Source organism: Cinclus cinclus, chromosome 3 (assembly GCF_963662255.1).
Source record: "Cinclus cinclus chromosome 3, bCinCin1.1, whole genome shotgun sequence".
NCBI lineage: Eukaryota > Metazoa > Chordata > Aves > Passeriformes > Cinclidae > Cinclus > Cinclus cinclus.
The window spans coordinates 50,944,875-50,972,776 of NC_085048.1; the positions used below are offsets into that span (position 1 = coordinate 50,944,875).

Genomic DNA, 27,902 nt, shown 5'->3' on the forward strand with positions numbered 1-27,902 from the left:
TAAGTTTTGTGTGTGTGTGTATGTGTGTGTGTCTATTTTGCTGGGATTTTTAATTGTTTTTTGTTTACTGTTTTGCTGGGCTCATTTGTTTATTGTTTTGAATATTTTGTAGAAAATTCAGCCGTGGCTTAGGACTTCATATGTGAATACCAAAGAAAACGACATTTGGTGCCTTAAAGGTCTGATTGCATGTCAGGAAACTGCCCCATCAGAGATAAAAGAAGAGGCAAAGATGATGAATATGATAGGTAGTATGTTAGCAGTCTAACTTTGTGAAAAGAAAAAGCAAAAAAAAATAAAAAATATAAAAGGGCATGAAGGAGAATAATGAGGTAGTTCTGTCTGTGTTTACAAGGAAATCTTCCAGAATCTGAAAAGCAAAACAGTGAGAAGAGAAAAATATTTTTTCTAAACATAGTAACTACATGAAGGTTTGGATTATGAGCTAATCAGTGGCAGAACTCAGTCTTTGTGTCTGATGAGAGAGAAATGGTCCTCATAATTGAGGCTGGTACTTGAGTCAACAGTGAAGAAAAAGACAAGTGGGATGGAGTTCAATGGATGGCCCTCAGCAACTAACTGGGTACTGTGACTGAAACTTCAGATGACAGAGACTTTTATACTTTTTATATATCCATGTACGGGTGAAAAGGCACAAAATATGTAAAATACTATGCAGTGAGAATCTGCAAGGTTAAAGATAAAGAAGTACTTAGGTTTTTGCAGGGTACTCTCTGGTTTACCATCCTAATTAATGATCTCAAAGGACTAAATTACGTGCAAATGAAATTCATAGATAACTAAAATTGACAGGAAATGAAAACATGTTTAGTAGAGAGAAGGCATCCAAAAAGTGGAAGAACCGGTTAATGAGAAAATATGTAAATGCAAACTTACTAAAGCAGGACTATTTAGAAAATTCTGGGGTAATAGAAGAAGGCCAGTGATCATTAAAAATTGAATATCTGTAGGTCAAGATATGTGACAGGAGTGTAGAAAAGATTCAGTGGTCTAATTTGAGAGTTGTTACAGATTGCCAATGTTAGGTTATAAAAGGCTTCATGCAATATTGTTACTATTACAGGAATAAATTTCCTTTGGGATATTTGAAGTTGGCTGATTAAAGAACAACTGCTTTAAATTATAGTAGGTTTTATGTATTTTTACACCACATAATCAATTTACCAACAAGAGAGTACTTTATATCTTACATTGACCAGTCATCCTATAAAACCTAATGTTTTAAAAGAACCCCACACGTGAGTGTTCCTAAAATGGATCAGTTTGCTGGGTTATGCAAAGAATATATACAATGTACTTAATTTTAGAAGAGGAAATACAAATAATTATGTAGACTGTCTAGTAAAACTAAATGAACTAAACAGGTCCTGAATTTAAAAATTAAGAAGAGTTAGAATTCCTTGAAGCATGAATGCAAAAGATACTTAAAGGAAAATATTTTATTGGGAACTGTTTAAGTTCACAGCAGATAAATTAATAACTCCTCCTTTTTATTATTATTTTTCTAATGATTGTAGGTAGACAGCTTTTTTTTTTTAACTTTTCAATATGAAAGCTACATATTAGAACTTGCACACATTAGGAGTGTGAGAATTGTCAAATATCAAGCCAAGCTACAGCATACAAAAGGTAATCAAAACAAATGATCTTTAGCCATGTAAAAATAAAAATTAGAAAGGAAGAAAAAGGATGTTTATTCTAGGATTACACAGATGTTAAAATGGTAAATTTTGACCCAAATTCTAAATGAAAATCTTATCAAAGCTTTCTATGAAGGCAAAGGTGTTTAATATGGAGGACATGCTGAAAATGAGGGCATGGAAATGAGGACATGTAACTTAATGTTTCACAGAGGAAAAAAAGCTTAAAAAATCCCATATGATCTAGATGGGGGAGATTGGAAAGTCTTCATACCAGAATTTTGAAAAAAACATGTTTGAAAACACAGATCTATTCAATTAACCTATCCTTAGTCAACCTTTCTCAGCAGATATCATATACTCAGAGAACACTGCTGAATCCTACGCTTTAAATTTTGTGAGGGTTTTTGCATTGAATTTAGAGATTTGGGATAGTGGTTTCATATGGCCCTTATCACATGCAAAATTTCAGAGCAAATTTCATTGGCAAATATGATGAAATGTATGAAGGCAATTAAAAATGTGATAAAACACGACATGTTTTAAGCAGCAATTTTTCTTTGATAAATAATTTTCTAGGCAAATTACATGCAGTAAAACTCATCTATTTGGACTTCAGTTAAATATTTGATTCAGTGCCAAAGAGTAAATTAAAAATAGGATTGTTGCAAGAATTTTAATGCCTTGCAAGGAAATGACTGGAGGGGAGAAAACCATATGTGATATTAAAACAGATAAGATAGACTGAAGGGGGAGGGCGTTATTGCAGGTGATTTTCAGCATTTTTGTTGTGTTCTCATTTAGTATTTTCCTTAGTGGCCTCATTCTAAAAGGTAAAAGTATGGTTTTATTTAAAGTATTGGTTTTACCTATGGTCAATTAAAAAGCAACCAAAAACCTGCCATAGGGAAAAGAAACAATTTTTAAAATTTTAAGGCATAAATTAAAAAAAATGGGAGCATGGAATTAAATTCATCAGTGCAATGTATAGTAATATATTTAGGGACTGTTACAAAATTTTACAGTAGGAAATTTTCAGTAGGTGAAGGGGGAAAACAATTTGGTGTATTAAATGACTGAATCTTCAAAATCATTCAGACATAAAGAAAGCAAATTTAGTTGAGGGGTTGGTTCTGAAAATTAAAAAATGCTAATGTCATTGTGTAAGGAAGTATTCAGGCCTCCTCTGAAAAACTTTGTAAAACTGAGGTTACTAAATCGAAGAAAAAATTAATTCATAGTGTAACTGATGAATGAAGGCATCCCAAAAGAATCAATATGGGGAAAAAGAAGCAAAGTAGAAGATAACAAGAAGCTGGAAAAAGTACTAAAGCTGAAAGCACACATGATTGTTTCCTATAAATAAAAAACAAACAAACAAACAAACAAACAAACAAACAAACAAAACCCAGGAAAGCGAAAGAATAATATTACGAAGTTAGAAATTAGTTTTACTGAGAATTAGTTGAATACAAACTGTCAGTTAATTATTTCAACCTGGAAATTAATAGATTTCTAACCATGACAGGTTTGTGTTTAAAGCTTTCTATCAGAAATAGAAAGAAGAAACTAACTGCTTTGAATATAATATATATTTACTTTACAAAATAAATTCCTGAACTAGCACTATATTAAAGTCAGTGAGCCAAAAAATCCTACATTTCTCCTTTCATAACCAAAGGAAAACATGGTATAAGTATCTGAAAGACATTTCATTTTTCTTTTCCATTATTGTTTTTAATGTGGTGCATACAAATAATATTACTGTAAGAATGCTGGTATACAATATCAAAAAGGATAAAATTAATATCTTCCTTTTGAATTTGAGATAGGTCTTTAGAAACAAGGTGATAGCCTCACCTCCTGGGACCTTTAAAACCATCTTCAACACGCTACTGAAGAAAAATACCCTAGGGAACAAAATGACAGGGAAAGGATGAGACTTAATAAGCATTTATTCCCCTCCCTGCTTCCTGGAGTGCCAGCCCTTCTGCTGTTCTTTACTCTGGTATGGCATCTCCAGGTCTGCACACAGCGTGGCTGCCCTTCTGAATGCAAGGATTAGCAAAGTAGCTAGTGAAAATGTTCAGTAGCTGTGTTCAGATTTAAGTCACTTTCTATTTCACTTTTTTCTTTTAATTACAACAACCGCTCGCCCGTAAATTGTGCTTACCCTTTGATTGTTAATGGCAGATTTAATTTTCTGGTTGAATATTCTGTTGAATATTCATTCGGATTGAATATTTGACTCAAAGAAACTAGCAGTTTCTGGAAACTAGTAGCATATATCCAAGGACTTCTGAGAAAAATATAGAACTATAGAAGTATTTTTTTTTTTTTTGGTATGTTCCCAAAAAATAGATTGTCTGTGAAAAATGAGTACATTCACTTTTCTGTGAGAAACTTTGCTTGCAAATAAAATCAAGGTGTCTTCTATGACTTTTTTGAATTTACAGAGCCAGTGTTGCTTTGGGAGTAGAGCAGAAAAATCTCCAGGCTGTCACATCAAGAAATACATGTGTTTGCTCTCACAGAGAAATCACTATTTAAACAATAAAATATACCAGGACTTTAGACTTTTGGATTTATTGTCTTTTAGGTAGACAAGAGATAACTTGCAAGCAGACCATTCAACGTTCACAGAACCTTTTAGACTTAACAGTGTTTCACAGAAGCCAAGCATTCCATGTGTATATTTTAGCTTTCAGAAACATTTATAATGTTGTAAGCAATTCTGCACTGGGATGGAAAAGCAAGTAAATGGTAACCTGATAATGTTTCTTATCATCAGACACTTTTTCTGAATTCTTGCAGCTGAAGATTTTACAATTGTTATTTATATATGTATGTGTGTGTGTGTGCACATTACCAAGTAAACAGTTTGCACTAGGATGATTAAATTCTCACTTTTAAGGCCCAAGTCTGAGAGAGGAAATAAATTGTGAACTTTTGCTAGTACTAGTAGGGGTAAGAAGAAAATTTTGTTTCCTAGATTCAGCACCAAACCACTGAAATTGCCTAGTTTAATTCTCCAGATATCTTTGTGAATTAGTTATCTGGTACAAAATTAAGGCAAAACCTATCTCTCACTTTTACTGCACTCGTTGCAAAGGCCATATTCCTTCCTAGCATGAAGAGAGTATTGAAGTTTTGAGACAATTTTTGCTCTAGACTTGTGTTTAAAGTGTATCCTTTTCTTTAGAGAAGTGCAGTAGCACAGTGCTAAGTTTTGCATTCTCTACAGAGCACTGAGGAATTCCTTGAGGTCAACAGGAAATAGAGCTGCTGTTATTTAGTGACACCATTTTCAGTGAGACCGTGTTGCTAGGCAAAGTATTGTTAGGTGCACAATAAATTTAATAGTAACATGTTATTACATGTGTAAATCAGCCAGAAATTCTCCATTTAATAAGTACATCTTGTTAGTTGACACACAATTATGTTAATGCAATGGAATTGGAGAGTAATGTAAATGTAATTATCGTTTTAGGGCTCAAAAGATAAATTGTACAGGACATGGAACTTGTTCTCATAGGCTATGTCTGAAATACCAAGTATGTCAGAAATACTGTCTTACTGTTTTACCTTTGAAATTCATTTTTCTCAAATGGAATAGAATAAGCAATTTGTAAATCAAAATACAATTGTGCTGCTCAGTGGTTCAGTTCGAAGTTTAGACTTGCACAATTAAGGCAATGAGAAAACATATCCTTAACTGAGGTTCAGTATAATCATGTATGTTATCATGCCTTCAATTTTTCTGTTTTATTAATGTAAAATCTAATAATAAGTTATAAATAATTTATCTGCATTTGTAGCGCTACATTAAATTTCTTATCAAGCTTTCTTCAGTACTTGACTGTCAGTCTATGTATGCATATTCATCTCCTATTTCAGAGATAAGATGAATTTTTTACCATCAATATGGGACAATATGAGTTTAGGGAAAAATAAACAATAATAATTGTGCATTAATTTATTGATTTCACTAGATCCTGATTTTTTAATGTTAGTATTTAGAATTTCTTTATGGATTTAATTTCTATGAGATATTTTTAATTTTTGTATTTCATGTATTAGATTTTACTTAAAACTCCTCTGTTACATTTTAAATATAATAATATTTTATATTTTTCCATATGTATTTTTATCAGAGACAGCATGGCTAAACTTAAGGTACTATAAGTCTTGATTTTCTTTTCTTTTTTTACCAATAACTGCCTAAATTCTCAACTCTAACACCGTATTAGTTCTTTTATCACAGAAGTAGTTAATTGTGGTCATTCTTTGAAAGCCACTTTTATTTGATTAGATAATGTTGCTAGTAGTTCACTAGTGAAGGGTTTGAATAGTTGTTGGACATGCAAAAGTTTTTTTTTGTCATGCCTATTTTCCTTGAGAAATCCATTTCTTTTCCACAGTATTCTTGCTATTGGGAAGACGTTATTTTATTTTCTGCTTAAACTTTATGTTTTCTCATGTTTTTCTATGTCTTCCTTACACTGAAAAGCCAAGAATATAAGTTTTATGAAGGGAGAGTGAACAAGGAAAAATAGACACAATTATAGTTATGAAGACAGACCCTCTGCCAGTAAGGACCTAAAAATGCATTCTTTTTATGGAAGCTCTATGATTGTCAACCTGCTCTGTGTTAGAAATCAAATCCTTTACATGGCTGGGATACAAGTGTGTTCTTCCCACCTTTTCTGTCTCATCATCAGGTGTCTCATTTCCTGGATTAGTGATTAACAGTCATTGGGCTGTTGTATCTTAAGGTGAGGACTGCCTCCAAATGTAGTTATTTTTCCTGCCTATGTTTTTTCTACTATAAGTGTCTGAAATGCTGTAGTTTGTACACCCTAAACTCTCATACCACACACACTTCATGGCATTGGGCACCTGGTTTATAAGTCAGAAAAGGACTAGGTAAAGAGAGAGGCATGGATTTGCTTACCTTTGCAAACTGTAAAACTGTAGACACTTTAAGCCTTATCTTTTTAAATATAGATTTTTAAAATTTTTTCTTTTTTTTTTTTTTTTTCCTTCTAAACATTTTAGATTTGGAGCAAAATCTGTAGTCTTTTAGAAGTCAAACATTAACTTCCACCATACATCAAGTTTGCCTCGGTCTGTCTCAGGTGTCAGTATACTCTAAAGCTGACTAGCATCTCTATCTGCAAGACTGACTACCTAAAATTCTTGAAAAGCAAGTGGCAACAGGCGAATGAAGGCCTGCAGTGTTGGTTTGGATGCTTTAACCAGCCTAGTGTGAATGTTTTGGTTATGCACCTGACTAGGAGCTCTTACATGGCCCTGCTCCATGTAATGCACTTTTGGGGAGCACCAGAGGCTGTGTGCAGCATAGAATGAATGCTGGCTGCTTTCTGGAGCAGTGCTTAACCTCTAACTTGTTAAACAGGTGATAAGCTATTTAATCGAATTTAAATACTGTCCAGTTGCTTGCTTCTAGACCATAATGGAGCCTCTGGTAAGAAATGTCATCTCCCATGCCTTTTGAGGCAGTTTTGAGAATGCACAGATGAATAAACAGGGTAAGCCAACCTGGTTACTTCAACTGGCTTAAAGAATTAGTCTTCAGAATTAAACTGCTGGAAAAAGGAGTAACTGGAACTTGTTTTGGGGACCACGTTTGGGTTTAGGCAAAATAATCTAGTCTTTGCTGCCAAGGAAGCTTCCTAAAAAAATTTCCTGGAAACTCCTCAAACATTTCTAAATCCACAGATTTTACTTTCTGCTACTACACACTAAGCAAGTAAAAGACCAGTGCAAGGGCCACCGCACAGTTTTGAGAAAGCTGCATTGTCTCCTAGAGTCTTCAAACAACTGTGTAAACACAGTAAAAGGATACCAATTTTATTGTCCTGAAATCCTTGGAATATTAAGCAAAGTCTTCGTTATTTAGAAAAAAAAAATATAATTGTGTGAAGGTGTCTGTGACAAGTGTTTCAAAATCTGGAAACACTGGTGAATATCCTCAGACTGATGTTAAGGCTACTCTGCTCTGTTTTCTTCAGAAAGTCACTTGCATCACATGTTGTTTGCCAAATGGAGACATTGTTTTATGTGTTACATTCTTGTACAGTTTTTTAAGCAGCAGGGATCTCTGGATGTCAGAATGGTCTATAAGCATAAGTGTTCTTCACTAAGGGCACTGGCATTGTTCCACCCATCTGTCCTAGAATAAATTCCATCCAGTATGAGTTTTTTAAAATCAGTATGCTTTTTGCTGTTTTGATTATGATTTACTGAATACTCTGTTGAAAAGCATACATCACTAAGTATTGGCAACCCAAGCTGCCATTTTTTTTCAGCAAAGCTTGCTTTGATTCAGTTTTTGTGTTGGAGTAGATGTAAAATGAGGTTTAAGACTGAACTTAATTTTTACATAATCAGGAGTGTATTCTGAATTTGTTACCAAGGAGGTAAGAGGAGAGAAAACAAGAAATCTAAGAGCAATTTAATAAACCCAATTGCTTAGGACAAGCTCATTCAAATGACAGAGCATCTTTTAAAGGATATAAATTAACATTTCACATGAAGTTTTTAATTCCATTTGAGGTGCATATCTTTTCTTGATCAGCCAAGTATTGCTTCCTGCCTGCTTGGTGGCACTAATTCAGCAATACCCATTCAGTGTACCTTCATATGCACCTTTCACTGCAGGTATGAGTCAGACAGAACCACCACAGAGTAATCTTGTCTTTTCCTCAGGTCGTTGCTGGGAGCCCCGGGAAGGGATGATACAGGGTGTTTTTGAAGACTCTGGGTTGACATTAGTGCCTGGAGTTATTGCTAGACAATCAGAAGGTCATAAAGGACAGAGCAAGGATCAAGGCTGTTCTGACAGTGGTGGTTTAAGGACAGTGATTTAGATGGTCTGCCCATCACTACAGTTGGTCAGATTTAATGTCTATATATCAATCCTTTTTCTTCAGGTCAAAGAAGTCATATTGGAACTGAGGTAGCAATGTGTCACAAAGAAACCTGTGCTGTAAATGTCAATGCAGCAATGGTTTCAAGGATGATTCAGTTAATCTTCTGTATTTGCTAAAGGTGTGAGTTAGGCCTGCTTTAGAAAACTCTGAGATCGGCATCTTTTGGTTATCCTTTTTTAACCTTATGAAGTAAAAAATTAAAAAAAAAAGGAAAAAAAACAAAAGGAGAGAGGGAGAGATTTTATGGATTGAAAGACAGTTTCTGAAATGCTTGGCTGATGGCTTACCGAAGGTTCATGGACAGCAAAATATAATTACACAATGAACTTATTTCAACAAAGATTATTAAAAAGTTGCCATTTTTACATAATACAAAGTACATACAAAAGAAAAACAATCCTGTATGTGTTGATCTCAGGAAAAATTTAGAATTGAAAACTATTTTCATGATGTGTCACTCTAAGGCATTAATACTATTTTTACTGTAAGGTATTTTCTTTCCCAATGAAGGGTAAAAAAGTCACAAAATTTCTTGTCTTCACAAAAGGAGCAAGACAACAGGCTTTTCTCTGTTCCCATTTCAGATGTTAAGTTAATTTTTTTGATCCATTTTCAGGAATAGCAGAGACAATAATATCTACCATAGTATGAGAATTAAAATTATCCTCACTCTTTGCAGTTCTGCAAGTTGTTAGAGTGATCTGTATCCAGAGAAGTAATCTATAAAACCCATTCAGGAAACCTTTTTCCAGAAAAACTATTTCAAATCCAGAAACACAAACTTCAGTCTGTTGAGAAAAGCACTGCAAAATTGTCTAATTGTTATGCTACCGATTTCTTTTTATCTTAGCTCTTTCATCAGTTTGTGAGTTTGCTTTCTCTTTTGCTTTGTAAAGTAAAATTTTCAATCTCTTCTTGTCTTTTCTCCTTGAAGAATTATACTCATCTACTGTTTGACCTTTTGCCAAAGAGCTTTGTAGTCCATAAACCCTTTTCTCTCCTTGCTACTTCCTCCAGAGTGATAGCTCTCTGTGAAATGTATTGCTTCCTTCCCAGGCTATCAGGACTAATCCAGCCAGGGACCCTCACTCCTTACCAAGACATAGGGAAGGTGCTGCAGGCATTTAAAAAGGAACATGCCTCACCGACTGACACTCTCTTGTTTTGGCACGTGGGAATGTTCACTGATTTATCTCAAAGTTCTGCCTCTGGCAGTGGCTTATAACACACAGTGCCAAAAAAGACATCATACACGTGGCACCTGAACAACTGGGTTATTCTGAGTGAAGTAGAATAAATCGATTCTTTCAACTTGATTGTGATTTTTTTTTTAACTATTTTTTAACTGGTGCACCTATGACTGCAGCATGTCTGAGATCCCATTGTCTGGATTTCCTTTTTCTGTGGTGAAAAAGATGAAGAACTGGTTTTATGTGGTAACACAAAGTAATGTGGAGAAAGCCATATACATATGATAGGGGATAGATTCAAACACAACCTGTTTTCCATGCAAGGTGCAGGAACTGCAGCATCCTTGATAGAGTACTTTGCAATCATAGCATTGGCATGAAAACAACTTTTGGCCAAATATATTGGAAAGATCTAGTATGTTTAAATTAGTAATAGCAGGGAAGTTTAAATAAAGAGTGCATCCAGATTCTTCTTTCTTTTTGTTTGAAGATACAGGGTTTTATCTGTAATAAAATATCTGACGAGAAAAAACAAATAATAATGCTGTTAGCTGTGTGCATTTGAAAACATTTCATGATTTCATACAGCTGCATTTTAAAATATATCCAAAACCAGACTGATAATTTCTGAGCGTTCACTGGAGTAATCACTTATGGATTTTTCTGATTGCAAATTGAAGGTTTTATGTTTACATACAAGTCAGGTTTTGATTTTGGCTTCTTTTCTGTTATTTAATCTTGTCATTTGGACCTTTAGGAAATAGCATGGCATCATGTTTCCAAATGTCAAAGCCAGAGGTATTTTATTTTAGTTGGGAGATTTTCATTTTGTTTTGTTTTGTCTTGTCTTGGATTTTTTTTTTTTTTCTGGAGTGGGGAGAGATGGGTTTAGGACTTTATTAATTAAAAGTGATTTGTTTTCATGATCTGGATGAAGTGCTTTCACCAGATGCCTAAGATACCTCTGAGATTCAGGCAGAAATTTGTCACATCAACCAGGAAATCCTTATCAAAACACAGCTTGGATCTCTGGCAGCACTGAGTGTATCGTTTGATAAGTGAGTCCTATTTTCTTGTCTGCACACCAGTCCTTTGTAGCAAAGGGCATTTATTAAGGAAACAGATGGGGAAACATCAGTTATCTTTTGTGCCTTCTGTTTTCTATAAAGGCCAGCAAGACAAGGCAAGCTCAACCAAAATAATTGAAGGCTTCATAGAATAAGTCAGGTAAGTCAGGGCAGAATAGATTGACTATAGCTCCAGCAGCCCTATATTTCCTGATTTTTAAAAAGTGTTTTTCATGCAGATTGGGAAAACAGCTCAAATTTTGAAAAGCCACAGAAATTATTTTTTAAAGACATTTTGATCAATTATATTACTTTTACTAATACAAGCTGTTGTGCTATGTATACATGTAATTGGTATAAAACATTTCTGAACAAGGATTTTCTTAAAAATAGAGACCCTCAGAGGTGCTGAACCACCAGCTGCAGTTTTTATGGACTTTGCAGAAATAGTGAACCATTGTCAAATCCTAAGATATCTTTAATCAGAATCATAAATATTGAGACAGTATTTTTTGTCCTGCTTTTAAGTTTGTCATAGATGTGCTGGGCTGACCTTGGCCAGCTGTTATGTGCTCATCCTGTTGTTCTCACTCCCCTTCCCCAACAAAACAGGGGCAAAAGAATTAGATGAAAAAGCTCATGGGCCAAGACAAAAGCAAAGAGATCACTCACCAATTATTGTCAAGGAGAAAACAGATGCAATCTGGGGAAAAAATTGCCTAAAATTGTCGCCACTTAAAGTGGATTTGGATGGTGGGAAACAAACACTAAACACTTTACCTTCTGCCTGGCCTTTTTGCCCAGCCTGAAGAAAGTATATAAGGAGTGAGTAGTACCAGTTTAATATTCTATTCTATTATATATTCTATTATATTCTAGATATTCTATTAATATTCTTTTGTGTGTGTGTGTCAATACATGCATGGGATTACAATAGTTTAATCAGATTTAGTGATGAAATGCTTTCCGAGCAGTATTGCAGAGTCACACAGACTTGTGCTAGGAAATATTCCATAAAACACACTCTGGAAGGACAGCATGAGGTTCCTCAACTCTATGTAGTTTTGCCAGTGAGGGACAGAATGAGGAACACAGTGACATGGTGAAACAGCACAAGTTAAGAAACACACTGAAAATTAAAAATATCACATTAACATATATGATAAGATCATAAATCTCTCTGTATCTTAACACTATCTCAAGTATTCATAAAAAGAAGCATCAACATTTTTGACAGTGTAGTGTATTGTTTCATATTATTTTGATTATCTTAAGATATCTGATTATGTTATCCTTCAGACAATATTAATAGCTTGCCTGTTATGGTAGTTATAATATGCAGATACGAGTGGAATTATATTTCCCATTGCCTAGATTAATGAACAGAATGGGTAAAAAACCACAGTCATAAGGACAGACTTGTAAACCTATATTATACGTGTACATAAGTCACCTTTTTTTTTTTGCAAATACCAAGTGTCTGCCTGGTTCAGCTTAAATCTGTGCTTACTGCCTTTAAATATCAGGAAAATAGGTTTGATTCCCTACCTTAGTACTTTCTGTGTCCAGACTTGTGTTGCTTTTAATCTGTGCCTGTTTGCCATTGATATTGCTGCTGCTTTCCAAGGCAATCAAATTGCTGTATTATTGCTACAATAAATGCAGTTTTTCTATAGACTTCTTATTCCAACTGTGCTTTCTGTTATCTCTAGTCACTTCCATTTGTGGATTCGCAAGAAGAAAGTGCTGTAATTGTGATTTTTCTCTTTAAAATAACCTTTTTTATTTTAATGTTTTTGTTCTTCTAAGAAGATATGTATTGTGCAGCATAATGGAATTTTACCAAGTCAAGGAGTCTAGAACTCTTAGCTACCTGCCTCTCAAGGAAACTGAGCAAAGTCATAGAAAATTCCCATATCCAGCCAATTTAGGAGTTTGTGTTCAATCATGTTCTCTGGCCCACAGCAAATAGATTGCTAGTTTAGGTATGAAAAGCTTCAAGTTTAAGATTAGTTGTATAGGAAGACTTAAAAGGATGATTATCTGCAATGTCATGTGCCTTGCCCCCAGCTCATTATTTCAGTTATGTCTGCTCTTTTCAAAGCAGAACTTGAATTTCTATTGTTTAGAGAAAACTATTCAGTAGTAACCAAAATTACTGCACTTTTCCACTAGTGCCAAATTCACCTTCCCTTTTATAACTTAATAAGGCATAGCTTTTTTACTGGCCAACATTCAGTGGTTGATGGGTGTCTCATGAAGCATGCAGTGGTGTCTTCCATCTACCATCCTTCTCTTCCTATCCAGACTTTAATAGAGTATATATTTTTCTCTTCAAAATATTGCACTTTATGCTTGCAAAATACTTTTTCTGTCTTGTGCTCCAGCTTGCATGACATGGCACTAGTCTGCCATATCTGAGATATATTTTTTCACTTCAAAATACACTGACTGGTTTGTTCTTATCACAGTGATAGTATTGAGTAGGGGGGTGTGTCCTGTAGCAGCTACCAGATGTTTCACCTCTTGGTGCCATGCTATCTATGCTCATATGAAGGGGCTAATCAAAATAAGGAATTGTTCATATTTTGTATGCTTTTAAAGCTACAGGAACACCATCAATTTATTGTTAATATACCTGAAACTCTTGCATTTTTTTCATGGCATACATTATTAGAGCCAAATAATAATATAAATAACAAATGTTTATTATAAATGGATTGGTGGCTCTCTTCAGGTTCTTGATAACAAAAGAAAAATGCAACCTAACAGTTGTCTTCAGTGCAAGCAGAGACTGTGTACTTCACTGTCAGCTCCATGCTGGTGTATTCAACTGGGTGAACTTTGGTAGATCTGTAGCCTACTTGTTCTTCAAGTCCTTATTTTTAAAATTAAAATAGTGGTGTTTCATGTCCTTTTACAAGAGTCTTTGGATAAAAGTCACAGTTAAAGAATTCCAAATTTATTTAATTGTATATGTAGGCTTGTTAATGACCACAGAGGGTCTGAACAAATGAGGAGGAGGAATAGCTGAGTAGGATCAGTGCTATCAGTGCCCAGGATAGACAAAAGTTACCCATCACAAAGGATTACTAAATCTAAACTTGAGGTAGATTTCTTGTAGTGTCATTTTATCCACAAATAAAATTAGTTGTTCCTCAGCTTTGCCCTCCCTCTTTGTCCCCCTGTATCTTGATGTGTAAGTAAATGGAGCCTTTTACAGTACTATTCAGAAGTTTTGAATTAGTCCTGTTCAATATCACAGTTACGTATGGGTGCAATAAGATGAAAATGAAAACAAACGGATAAGGACTCATAAAGGAAGTGGTTTCATTTTATACTCTCCCAATTCTTGGTCTTTCCCATTAACCACTAGCAAGCAGCTTTCTGCAGGACCAGACAGGGATTGCTGCCCCACAGAGTTTCCAAAATGTAAACAGGGAATGTCTCCAAAATGATCATATTTAAAAGTAATTTTATAAATAAGTTCAAGCAGTATGTTTTTAGATCATATTGGTTTTGTTCCTGGCCCAATTTAAATCCTAGCACTTCAGACTTCCTGTGTCTGAAGGCACAATATTCTGTGACTTAAACATAAGTATACATATTCTCATATGCCATCAATGGGCATAATTTTAATGGGCATAAAGTTTGTGATTTTGCATTCATATCATTGCAATTTAAATTGAAAAAAAAACAACCAAAAAAACAAAAACAAAATAAAACAAAACAAAAAAGAAAAACAAAACCAAAAAAAAACACAAACAAAACAAAACAAAAAAAAACACAAAAGAATTAACCTAACCCGACCCAAACCTGTAAGCTGTTTCAAATGGAAGATAAAAAAGCCATATTAGATGAGAACAAAAGATCATCTAAGCACAGAAATTTGCCTCAAGCAGCAGCCAGTTGCAGTTGCCTAGTGAACAGTGCAGGACCCTGTAGAGCATGGTCATTCCTTCAATTTACCCTCTCAGCTTTCAGCAGTTGGTAATAATGAGACTTCTTAAACCAAAGGCTGTAGCAGGACCATCATTTTTATCTGCTATCAATGGTCTAATTTTCCATGAAATTATCTGATTTTTTCCTGTCTAAAACACAAAAGCCCATGGAAATATATTTCCCAGGTTCATTATTAATCCTATGAAAATATATTTCCTTTTTTTCTTTTCAGCTTTTCTCACTTCATTGCAGCCAACTGTCTCTATGGCTAGTGCTAGAAAAAGTAATAAAACGTGCTCCTTACCTATTTATTTTATGTAATCCTTGATTTTAAAGAGTTTTTCATGTTCCCCTACAGCTCTCTTTTTACTGACTTCAAGAGTCCTAATTGGTTTAGTCCATCCTCAGTAGAAATCTTCCACTATTCTCATAATCCCTGTTATATTTCTTTGTACTTTTCCACCTTTACTGTATCTACTGTTGTAAGTGTGGTGCTCTCTTTGATAGTGCCATTTTCTGTTTCACTGCCCACTCTTTCATAATGATTTCTAAAATTTGGTGTTTGTTTATCAGCAAGATGACATTTTATGCTAATTTTCTGGAATAATTTTATAATTTCCTGAGTAATGATTGTTAATTTAGAATCATCCACTGTGTGTTAAATATTCTTTCCCATGGAGGCACATATTTTTGCATTTATCAGGACTTTATTTCACCTGTCATTTTGATGCCTAGTCATTCACTGTTGTAATATCTTTTCAAAAATATTCTGACAATTTTAATATTGTCTACCTTGCAATTTTGGACATAAAGTTTCAGCACTTTCCCACATAACTTCCTGTTACAACATACTTCCTTCAGGTGTCCATTATCACTAAAGATTTATGAAAGAAGTTATACTGGGAAGGTTCAGTCACTGATTCTTAACATCTTTTAGCAAAAACAGTGTTAATTCTCCCATAACAAATTGCATTAGTAATTTTTTTCCCGCCAACCTGACCTGAAATCTTCTGTACAGGAGAGAAGAAACTGGTCAAATAGCATTTAAGAAAATGTATACTCCATCACACTGATTGTTGACAAGACATTTGTTGATCTAATCTCTGATTCCTGGCATACTTTTACAAGAGTGGAAGAGAAAGTCCAGTGTATAATAATACTGAAAGTTAATACTTGCCTTTGAACAGCTTTTATCTTGCAGATTAAACAAAATAAAATATTCACAATTACTTTAATAATAATAATTAGAGAAAGTCAAAGAAATCTACAGTTCCACATGGCTCCATTTTGAGATCAGGATTTAAATACTGCCTACCTGTTACCATGAAGCTAAAATATTTTTCTGAATCCCATAGAGACTCTGTGGCAATCTGTGGAACAGCTTAGATCCCAGAAGTCTATTCCTGGTCTATCACATGTATGGATTAATTTAGTAATAATTATGGTTATTTCAGATTAAATGGATGGATCATATTCATTTTATCTTGCTTATGTGCCTGCACTGAGTCAGAATGGATTTGCCTCTGGAGCCTACAGAGACACACACATTAATTCAGCATACCAGAAATTTGGTGGAGATTCAATATCTAAAGTGTGGATAGAAGTTAGAGTCCTAGATAAGGTACATTGGACCTCACCTCTGCTTTCTAAATAGAAGTTTTGACTGGGATGGGCCACTGGCTCCTTTTCTAAGACCATATCCTTACAAGAGGAAAGTCTCTTTGTTTAGCTCAAAGGGTTTTACAGCCATGTGTGGGGTGAAATCTGCTACTCAGAGGGTGTAGGAAGAGACCTGCAGTTTAGCAGCACTCCCACAGCAGGAAAAACAGTTCCATCTAGAGGAGAGCAGCTATACAGGAATCAGTGGTTCCTACCTGAGCTTCTCACAAAGGGAGGACATGAACATCCCCAAAAATATTATCAGTGCTGACAGCCATTTCAACAGAAATCTAAGAAATCTGGGGACACTTTGATTAGTTTCCCAGAGTAAAAAGTTGCCTTTGCCCTAAAGATTTATTTTTTGCCATAATTTACCTTGTATAGTGAGATATATTACTGGAAAATTTGATGACTCCTGTTTTTTCCTCCTATATTCTCAGATGTGCACACGCTTTATCTATTCCTTCTTCTCTTCAGTGTAGAATTACCTGTCAATATCAGGGCATCTTGAATGGACATTGATCCTTTCTTTCCTTGGCTGAGGTAACAGAGCAGCAGAGGTGAAAGAGGTTGATTCTGCTTCTGCTAAGTTACTGCTTAGAAAGAAGGCAGTTGTCTCTAACCAAAGTTTCTTTTCCACCTAACTGCATTGTTTGCCAGGGACAGCAGTTTCCCGTATCTTCACTGAAAATGGAATTCCAATCAGTATGTCATCAGGCTATAAGCAAAGCACTGGGTAAACCATTACCACAGTCAGAGCAGTGCCATGCAGCACAAAGCAGGGACCAGCAGATGCTGCATTCGTTGCATAAAGGTATGCTGTTGCCTTAGCAGAGAAGCATCAAGCACAATATTATCAGATTATCTTTTCCTTGAGTTAAAAATACTCCCTCTAGAGAGGTCACCTATACTACTAAGAAACACTCAGGCATTTGGTGTTATGTAGAAGTTATTTTTTCCTATTTTTCCATTAATAATAGGAGTTTGCTTTGGTAAAGATGCTGTCGTTACCCTCAAATAATTGTATTAAAAGCTGCTGTCTTGCAGGGATTAGAAAGTCATAGACACGCATCATTTAAAACATTGACTAATACATTTATGGGAAGAAAAGTTAACTGTTAGATTTTTTACAATTTTGTGTTAGGTATCATGTGATATGAAATTAAAGTGAACACTGTTAGCTTTCCCCTCCTAGTGTAATACAAAATTCGTCAAAATCAATTATAAACACTTATTTTTTTGACAGGTCACAACTAGATATACTTTTTTTTTTTTTTTAATTATTTTTTGTAAATTCAAGGTAATTTGCTGACAAGCCAGGGCATTTAAAAGGCTAGATTTAAGCAACTAACCCAAAATTGTCAGGTTCGGTTTTGCTTTTGGGATTTGTTGTTGTTGTTGTTTTGGGCTTTTTGTTTGTTTGTTTGTTTGTTTGTTTTTTTATTTTTTGCTAGGCACTGTAGAAGGCTCTGGCTCAGGCAATGTAATTTGCCTTTCATAGTCTATCACAAGGCTCATGATTATTTTTTACAACAAAATATTCAGTGCAACAAATTAGTAGATTCTGCTGTGCTGGTTTGGCTTCACTCCAATTCCTGCCTTAGTGATGGCTGCCTTCAGCACTGCCAGCACAATAATTATTGCTGTGTTTTCTAGACCTCATGAAACCAGCAAGGTGATCACCCCCTTGGAACAGCTGGGGATATGAGGTATGAAAAAGTGGAAGGCAATTGCTGCAACTCTGTGCTATCTTGCCAGCAAGTGCCACTTGAATGATGACAGCTATTGGCAGGGATAGGCTTCTGCTGGAGGAGAGCTTGCAGCAGTCCTAGATTATAGCTTTTGCTGCTTCCAAGAGGAACTGCTGCGGGCACTGAATTAAAGCGAGCAAATTGGAAGGTGGGGAAAACAAAGATTCGAAGGCAAACGTGGAAGGGTGGAGGATAAATTCTGGCAAGGAATCAGTTTTTTGGTTTACTGTATGTGATTGACTCTCCTTAGGAAGAAAAAAACCTTCCACAAAACTGTCATGTCAGCCATGCAGGTTTGTTAAGCAGCCCTCTCCAGCCTTCCTCACAATATTAAGGTGTCAGCAAATGGTTGCTATTCTTTCAATACAGAGAGGTATAGTATTTTTATCAGTATTTTACCATATGAAGAATGGAAGGAAAGTTTAAAAAGTCTTATTTTAAGTATTTAACAATATTGTCATCATTAAAATACCTTCTGAGAATGTGCCGCTGTGCTTGAGTGCATAGTTTGGGTAAGCAAACAAGTTTAAACCAGGAAATAACACTAACCTTCAATACACAAAATAAACACCCAGTAAAATCTGATTTTAGTCTCAAATAAGTTGATGTAAATTATTCTCTGATAAATGTTTTGGCTGCAATAAACCTTTTTGCAAATAATATCTACCGTCAGTATCTCTGCTTCTTTTCCAGTACCTCCTTTTCTTTTGAAAATTTTAATTTTATTCCAAATACATTTTTTTCTGGACAATCTACTTGCATGGAAGTGTATCTTTCTATACCATTCTCATGTCTTACTCCCACCTATTAGCTCTTTATAATACACCAAGCATTCATCTTGTGTGTTTATTCTTTTGTCAGAGCTTTGCATCTATCCTTGTCCTTGTCCCTCACATTTTAACTTTTCAGTATAGCAGACTGGGAGGAGAGCTCTGTGACTCACCAAGTTGGAACTTTGTTATACTTGTCCCTTTTTCTGTATTTGTTACTTTTTAAATTGATAAAGCTTGGATGCAAATAGATAGCGTTTCAGAAAGAACATATTTAAGATAAGGAACTGTTTGTATCTATACATGAATTGGCCACTAAAAAGAGTTCAGCACACCTAATTAGTACATTACTCATTACAGACTAGCTTTATATTCATTGCATTTGTCATAAGGGCTAGGGGAAAAGAATGATCAGACTGCTTCTTAATTTTATTGAAGTGTTAATGTTGGAAAATGCTAGAGAATGAGACTATAATCTGTAATGCTTACTTGTATTACAGAGGCTGTGTTTCCAGGGGCAGGTGATAGGTTTTGTATTTTTTTCAAAACAGAAAGCTTAGGGTCCCATTCATTTAAACATATTGCTTCAGGAAAAATCAGGAAAATAACTATTATTTATAAATAATAAATCAGGAAAAATATTCAGGGTATAAAATTAGGAAAAGACCACGTCTTTGTGTTTTCCTTTAAATATTAAATGGGGGCAGTGTCTGCCTGACTCACTGTAGCTGTCCATGCGAGTTGGAATGAGCTAGAGTTTTCCTGTAATGACAATGACAGCACAGAGTGCTTCACATGCTGCATCTTTTCCCTTTATAATTGTGTTCCAAAGAAGATTGAATAAAAATGATGAAGTATTGAAATATGATACAAATTAGCCAGTTCCAATCAGCAATTCCTGAGTTGAATTGAGTATTGAACTAGCCCATGGACATGCCACCTTTTCTTAAAACAAACAAACAAAAAAACCCACCAAGAAACAAACCAAACTTGATCCTTTGGTTAGAAACATAAGTTGGTAGAACTGGGTTGTAGACAACAATTGGTGTTCCCCATCTGCCATTGAATTTAAAGGTGTTGGACCTGAGAACTGGGAGCACTGGACATCTGGAAGATGAGATTTAAGACCTTGTGCTTCTCTCTTGGACTCTGTGTAGAGACCAGATGACAAGTGTGACTCTAAGGTAGCCATGTTGCATAAAAGATACCCTGATTCCTTCCACAGTACTTGGAGCTCCCTAAGGATGGGTGGCTTCATACACAGGTAATAAGCAAAATTCAGCAGGTAGAAACTCTTCTGTCTATAAGTGATGCCAATTATCTGTCTTCCATAAATTGATCTGCATAGTTTAAATATCAGTTTTCAGGTGATGTCAAGGCATGAAAATGTAGCAGGTGCTTCAAATATTCTGTTAGTAATAATGATTACTCCAGTAGAAGCATCTTAAGAGAGATTTTCTGGAATCAGTAAAGTCAGCATTCTGTTTATCTAGGTTTAGTTGTGGAATGAGAGATTACAAAGGAGCTGTCTGTGCCTTACAGTTCTGACATGGACTCCTTGTCATTCTCTCACCATGTCATTCTCTCTCTTGCTCTGTGGACACTTTTATACGCCTGCATACAAATAAAACCACTGGGACACAACAGCTAGTGACTCTACATTGGCTATTTTCACTTGATGTGAAATCACTAAATGTCTGGTTATTATTATGAGACTCAGTCCTGATGAGATAATGAGTGATCCCTGCCAACTCCACTCAAAATAATTTGGCTAATGAGGTTTCTTACAGGTGTGCCTTTCCTGCTGAGAACTACAGACTAATTTTTTGCTGTTGTTATAGGGTAATTTCTTTTTCAGGTATTAAGCCAATGTTTGTTCTGGACTGAGAATCATACACAGAAGATAGGTTCACTACCTGAAGGTACCTGAGATACTTCCTTTTGTAAATTCCATGACAGCATTATCACATCTCTCCGGAGTTCACAAATGGAATTAGTATAATTTGAACCAGTGTATAGAAACTAGTTATATCATTTTGAATGAAAATAAGACTTATTTTATTGGTAAATATCTCCAGAAAGACAGAGACAATTTGAAAGTATTTGATAAGCCTAATCTTTCTGAATGATCTCTGAATGCTTGATTTTGCCTTTGGGCTTTACTGCAGGCTAATTCAGACTATTCAATTATAAATTATTATTAAATCTTAATTCAAAAGCATTTTTACATTTAGAATTGGTTCAAGCTCTCTCAGTAGGGTCAGTAAAATTTAATTTTGTCACATTAAATCAAGGTGTGAGTGGCAGTGCTCCAATGTTCTTTTTAGAATGATATGAACAGAGAAGAGAGAGAAAGATTAAGAGAGAGAGATGGAGGGAAAAATAAGGGCCAGCCAAAGAGATGGAAGGAAACTTCTGTGTTGGCAGTGTTTAAGCTAATGCCCACTGGTGGTCACAAACCCATCTGTCATTATCCCTCCTTTGGCCACAATCACTGCTAGCCTTCTTGTTACACCCCCTTGCTGGGACTTGGCAGCTGAGTATTTTGTGCTATAATATCATCTTGGTTTTAAGGTAGAAAAGAACCTCATAACTTGACCCAATTTATCATTTTGAGAGCAAACCACTTTTATGCACCTCTCCCTGGATTTGGTGGAGTGCAAATATGTCTTATTAAATAATTACACTTGTTATTACAAGTGTTCATGAACAGGAAATGAAATACATTACTGGGATTAAAACTTTTACTACCCGTTGCTAAAGTTCATCCTGTAGCTGAACTGCTAACTTCTTGATAGTCTCATGGGTAGAAGAGTTTACATGGAGATGGATTTTTAAAGTTTTCTTTCAGACACATCTCTAAATCTTGCTACTGGTGGCCAGCCAGAAATAAGAAACTCGGTGGTCTTAAAGCATTCACATATGCACACACACAAAATTTGCTGTATCCTGATTTTAATATCAGTGATCTAAAGTGTGGCATGAACTTAAGCCTCTAACCCATCTAAATAAGTCATTGAGATCGAGTGTGCAATTGCATTCAAAACTTAGAAACACATAAATGAACTGAAATGCTCTTCTGGTTACAAGAGGATTGAAATCTAATATACCTCACAAATTCTGGATTTTTGTTGTTGTTTTAAATATTAGCAAAAGTGAATTTGGTCTTGAACAGTAAGAACTATCGCCATTTTAGGCACAATTGTCTCTACAATGCTGTGTAGATATGCTTCTCACTACTACATAGTAGTAAACCTACTGTAGAAAACTTGTACATGCCATTTTTAAAATTATTTATTATTGCTATGCTCAGTTATGGAGGGCAGCAGCTGAGACTGAGTGCACTCTGTACCTGTGGAGAGGTTTGTTGTCTTTAGTAGGTCACAGCAGAAATCCACTTATACACAATATGATGCAGGAATGTGGTGCTACACAGGATTTTTAAAAACTATGATTACCTTCTTATCAAGTGTGGTGAAGGCCTATTCCTTCTCTCAGCAACATCAAACGGATTAAGGATGGTGGCTTAGTATTATATATGTGACTTCCTTCAAGGAACGAATGAACAAGTGGAAACTAATTCCTTCTTGATTTTAACTTGAATTACCTGTTCTCGTTCTGGTTTTGATGGTTTATATGAGATGTGCCATTGTGTCCACAGCTCTTCACAAGACTTCATTTTAGTGTTGCCTTTTTTCTTACCCAAAAAAAAAAAAGTTTTTATTTACCTTGCTGTCTTGCAGTAAAGGACTTGACTCACGTGCGTATGCACGCTTGCAGATTTGTATGCGTACTTCATGTAGATTTGACTTTCAAAATATTAATCTGTTTTTCCACAGGGTGACTGTGGAGAATTTTCTGACTAACTGGGCCCTCTATCTCAGGATACTATCTGAAATTTTGATGAAAAATTAAATGAACCTCTCTAAGGAATGGCACAAATAAATGCATTCTGCCTCAAAATGATGGAAGTGCTGGAGGAGTGTTGGCTGGGGATATTGTAGTCATGCAGGCAGGCTTTAGCATTGGAAATAATTTGTTAGTTAAAGGCCTAAAAATACCTGTATTTATTTGATGCTGTCTCATTTTCTATGGCATAGAGCAATAACTCAAAGTCATTTAAAAACTTAAAGTCTAACTTAATAGCAGAAGTGCATTATTAGATGGTGTGGGCATCTGATACAACACAGTTTTGCTGAGGGGACTTAATGAGTTAGTGATTAGAGCTTAATTTCTTTAGCTCATTCTTAGCATGCACCAATAATATAAACTACAGTTGTTTAATTCTCCTGCACTGTAATTTAAGTTAGTATTCTTTTTCCTTTGGAGTTTGTTGAGATCCTGTTACCACCACTCAGCCAGTTGTGTAACCCTGCCCCAGCCCTGGTGTGCTGGGTGCCTGTGTGTTGTGTTTGCTGTCCAAGGACCTTGGCTGCAGGGGCTGTACATATCCTCTTGTGTGTGTCTGCCTATGTGCACCTTAATTTATATCAGTGCAAAGTTTAGATTCTGTATCATTCTAAAGTAGTCATGGTTGACTTTTTTCTCAGGGAGCTTTTTGAGCAAAGGCACTTAGTCAGTTTCCATTTTGGAGTTTGTGCTATAAATCATCTTTTGACTGGTTTCTCCTTTGTGGTTCCTGTCTGAAATTCTAGTTCAATCATATACTTTAAGAATCATCTCCAAATGCTTTTCATTTTCCTCTGGAAATTCAATTCACAGATCCCTCAAGGTCAGTAACACTGTTAATCTATTAACAGCCAGCCTCTGACAAGAATCTGGAAAGTTTCTGAGCTATGCCAATTTGACAGCATATGGGTTCATTTTTTATTTTGTATTTATTTTTACAACAGTTAGCAGGAGTCTGGAAAAAAATAATGCATTAGTAAAATTGTTCCCTTTAAATAAAATCTTCTGTGATTTTATCGGTGAATACATCAAATAATCTGCCTAAGAAGACAATGTGGTGGGTGTTCATTTTCTAACATTAGAACCTGACTGTCCAAAACACTACGTTGAGTTTGCTGCATTATTAGATTGGAGTTGAAATAAAAAATATTTTTCTTTTCTAATCATTCTGTACTTTTTCATCCAAAGCATCAATTTTTCCTTTTTGCTTTTCTCATTTCAAACTCTTTTTCAGAATCATAGAATCACAGGATGGTTTAGGTTGGAAGAGACCTTAAAAATTACCTAGTTCCAGCACCCCTGCCACGGGCAGGGACACCTTGCACTAAACCACATTTCTCAAAGCCCTATCCAGCCTGGCCTTGAACACCTTCAGAGACTGAGGAGTCCACAACCTCTCTGGGCAACCTATTCCAATGCTTTACCACCCTCATAAGAAAGAGTTTCTTCCTAATATCTAATCTAGACCTACCCTCTTTCATCTTAAAGCCATTTCCTCTTGTCATGTCATTAAATACCCTTGTTAAAAAAATCCCTTTCCCTTTGCTATTGGGTTGCTGCTTTAAGGCCTCCCTGGAGCCTTCTCTTCTCCAGGCTGAAAATCTCAACTCTCTCAGCCTGTCTTCCTAGGAGAGGTGTTCAGCCCTGTGACCAATTTAGTGGCCTTAGTGGACTCTTTCAAACCAGTCAACATCTTTCTTGTACTGAGGAGCCCAGAGCCAGATGCAGCACTGCAGGTGGGGTCTCACCAGAGCAGAGTAGAAGGACAGAATCCCTTCCCTCATCCTGCAGGCTAGATTGCTATTGATGCAGCCTAGGATGGGTTGGCTTTCTGGGCTGCAAGTGCACATTGCCAGTTTGTGTTTTGCTTCCTGTCCACAAACAACCCAAGTCTGTCTACCCACGGTGCTCTCAATCCATTCTCTGCACAGCCTGTATGTGGGCTTGGAATTATCTGAATCCAGGTGGAGGACCTTGCACTTGACCTTGTTGGACTTTATGAGGTGCACACCTGCCAAGGACCCTCTGGATGACATCCCTTTCCTCCAGCATGTTGACTGCACCACACAGCTTGGTCTGATCAGCAAACTCGCTGAGGGTGCAAGAATTCCCACTGTCCATGTCAATAACAAAAATGTTAAACGTGCTAATACCAATACCAAACTCTGAGGAAGAAGAAAGAAACTTCCTTGACTTTAAAGATTAATATTTCTTTGTTAGCTCTTTCCTTTCTCTCTGTAACATCCTTGAAACATCATTAAACATTTGAAGCTAGTGGGTATGATTTGAAGAAGTGCAGTTGTTTAACCAAAATTTTGAAGTAAAAGAATAAAATGCTTTCAAAATCAGATCTATATTTTCTCTTGCTATGTAAGGAAATCCCTTATGATTCTGACGTCTGTGGAAGAGGAGGAAGCTACATAATACTATTTTTAATAGTCTTTGTCACTACTTTGTCCTACTTCCCACTTTTCCCCTTTTAGAAACACAGACCAAATGAGATTTTTTAAAAAAGTAACTCATGTAGAATGTCTGTATAATATTTATGTTCGTTTGTGGATGAGTTTTATTTTCTCTCCACCCTTATCTCTTCAGGAAGTGGGAATAAAGATTTAGTTCTGTCCTGTAATTTCCATTTGATAAATCCACAATTCATCTTGCTGTGTTAATATGGTCTTCTCAGGAAGAGTTGCATTTCCACAACATTTCATCTGTTCATACCTGACCAAAATGCTACCATTTCACATATCCAGCAGGCCCCACACAGTGGATTCCTTGAAGTGACGTGAGAAAATCTAATAGCAAGTCTGCCTGTGGCAAATGAGAGATAGATATACATGGACAGAAGTGGTGCAGACTTGTCTTTTTCTTCTGCATTAACCCCCTGCCTTGTGTGCCCTGCTTTCTGGTATTTACTCACCCCAAGTTCAACATGACCACAAAATCAGTGAGTGGTTGCTTGGTACTGAAGGACTTGCTTGTAATGGGAAAAAATACAAAGAGTACACTGGTATGTGAAAGGGAAAGATTCTCACAGGATAGCCGTTTATCCAATACAGTCCCATAAAAAAGTTTTGGTAGAACTGCATCTTTCACCAAAACAAGCAAAACAAAACATGTTGATGCATGATAGCACACTTTCCTTTTAGACTAAAAGTCATTGCAGGGGTATGAGGTTTTCTACTTTTTATACAATTGACTAGAATGCTGCAATTTTCCTCGATAATTGGCATACTTAACTGGATGATCTCCTGCTGTTTGAATGATTTGTGTCTTCCCATGTATTGTTTTCTGCTTGCTGAATCTCTACCATTACTAAACTAGAACTATGTACAGTCTAGACCCTTTTTGCTACTGCTTTGCTGTTCTCATTTACTCTTTGTTTATCTGAGGAAAATAAGAGCTCTGTTCTCAAAGGGAACATCTTTCCTTTGTTACCAGTTTAACAGCACATAGGTGTAACAGGTCTCTTGCTGATACACCTAATAGACTTCACACTGACCTACATAATACTGCTTCAAGCCACATATTGTCCTTTTTTAAAAATATAAATTACTGTGCCTGTAGTCAAGGAAATATTTCTTAATCATAAACTTAGAAGCACAGGCAATCTGAGTTTTCATTAAATTCTTAATACAGCTTGATCTTTGTTTTATTTCCTCATCCCGTTGTCACCATTAGATATATCTTGGGATTCTGGGACCTCTTCTGTGACTTTCCTCTGGTAGAGAGAGTTCTAGGATAGCACAAATCAGTTCAGAAACATTTTTGATAATGTAAGAACATAATTTCTTTCAAAAAATATGTAAAATAAAATGGTAGTCAAAATACTAAGACTGGTTATAAGCAGGATACATTGTGTGAAAGGGGTTTTGTTGAAAAGAGAAATTAAATATTTGACATGAAACCTGAACACTCAAATTTGAAATTACATGGCTGACAAACTTTCTCAGGATTATTTTTGCAGTCTCCATCTCAAAGTTCAACAAGTGTCAGTACATAATATGTAATCAACAGCCTTTTTCATTTGCAATTCTGATGTAAATGTAGGCTGTCTTTTAATAAAAATTTTCTTACTTGATTTCAAAAAGAAAGTGTTGATGTGATAGTGGACTGTGGCATGAAAATTGAAAATTCTCCCATAGCATTATCATACAAGAGCAGCAGTTAATTACTAATTTAGTACTTGATCTCAAAAGGTGTTATTTTTTAAATGAACTGATTGGTTGGGACATAAACCTAATTCAGTTCATCCACAGCATTACATAAACTCAGTAGTCACCTGTTATTTAATGAAACTTAATGAAGAAACAACAACCTGCTCTCTTTTTTTCTCTTTCTCTTTCTCTTTCTCTTTCTCTTTCTCCTTCTCTTTCTCTTTATCTTTCTCTTTTTCTCTTTTATTGTGGGGGTGTGGTGTTTACATTGTTATTATCTTAATTATTATCATAAGAATTATAATAATAATTCTATTTTAATTTTATTTTCATTATTCACATTTTCATGAAGTTCATCAATTCACCATTCCAGTTAGTGAAATTACTGGAATGCTGTCAAAGTAACTCCTTGATTCTGTCTAAATTCACCATTACGTTGTCGTCTAATATTAACATAAATATTATTTTCATCAAAACATGTCATTCTACCTTATGGGCTGGGCTACAGAACTGTATTTTTACATAATGTCAAAACACCAGTTAAGGGACATTTGCTATTGGAATTACAAAATTATTTCTACTGATATTGCTAGAAAGGAGTTTTTTCTAATATCTGATCCATCTGTTTGGAATGGTATTGTAATCATCAGCCTGGGGCTGTTCCTCAAATTTTTTAAAAATTATTTATCTAGAGTCTTGGGGGAGTTTATACTTTAGCTGATGTTTGTGACAGTGGAAGAACGTAAATTAGAGTCATTATCAGTAGAACCAGATGAAAAAGTTGTATGTATTTGGTTACAGGTAAGAGCCCATTGACAGAACAGCTGGGATAGAGAGAAG

At 35.5% G+C, this 27,902-nt stretch overlaps 1 protein-coding gene across 1 annotated transcript in view; it reads left to right on the forward strand.

The window, feature by feature from the left end:
• Positions 1 to 27,902, forward strand: part of NKAIN2 (sodium/potassium transporting ATPase interacting 2) — a 513,845-nt gene that overhangs the window by 207,360 nt on the left and 278,583 nt on the right. The window lies entirely within an intron of this gene.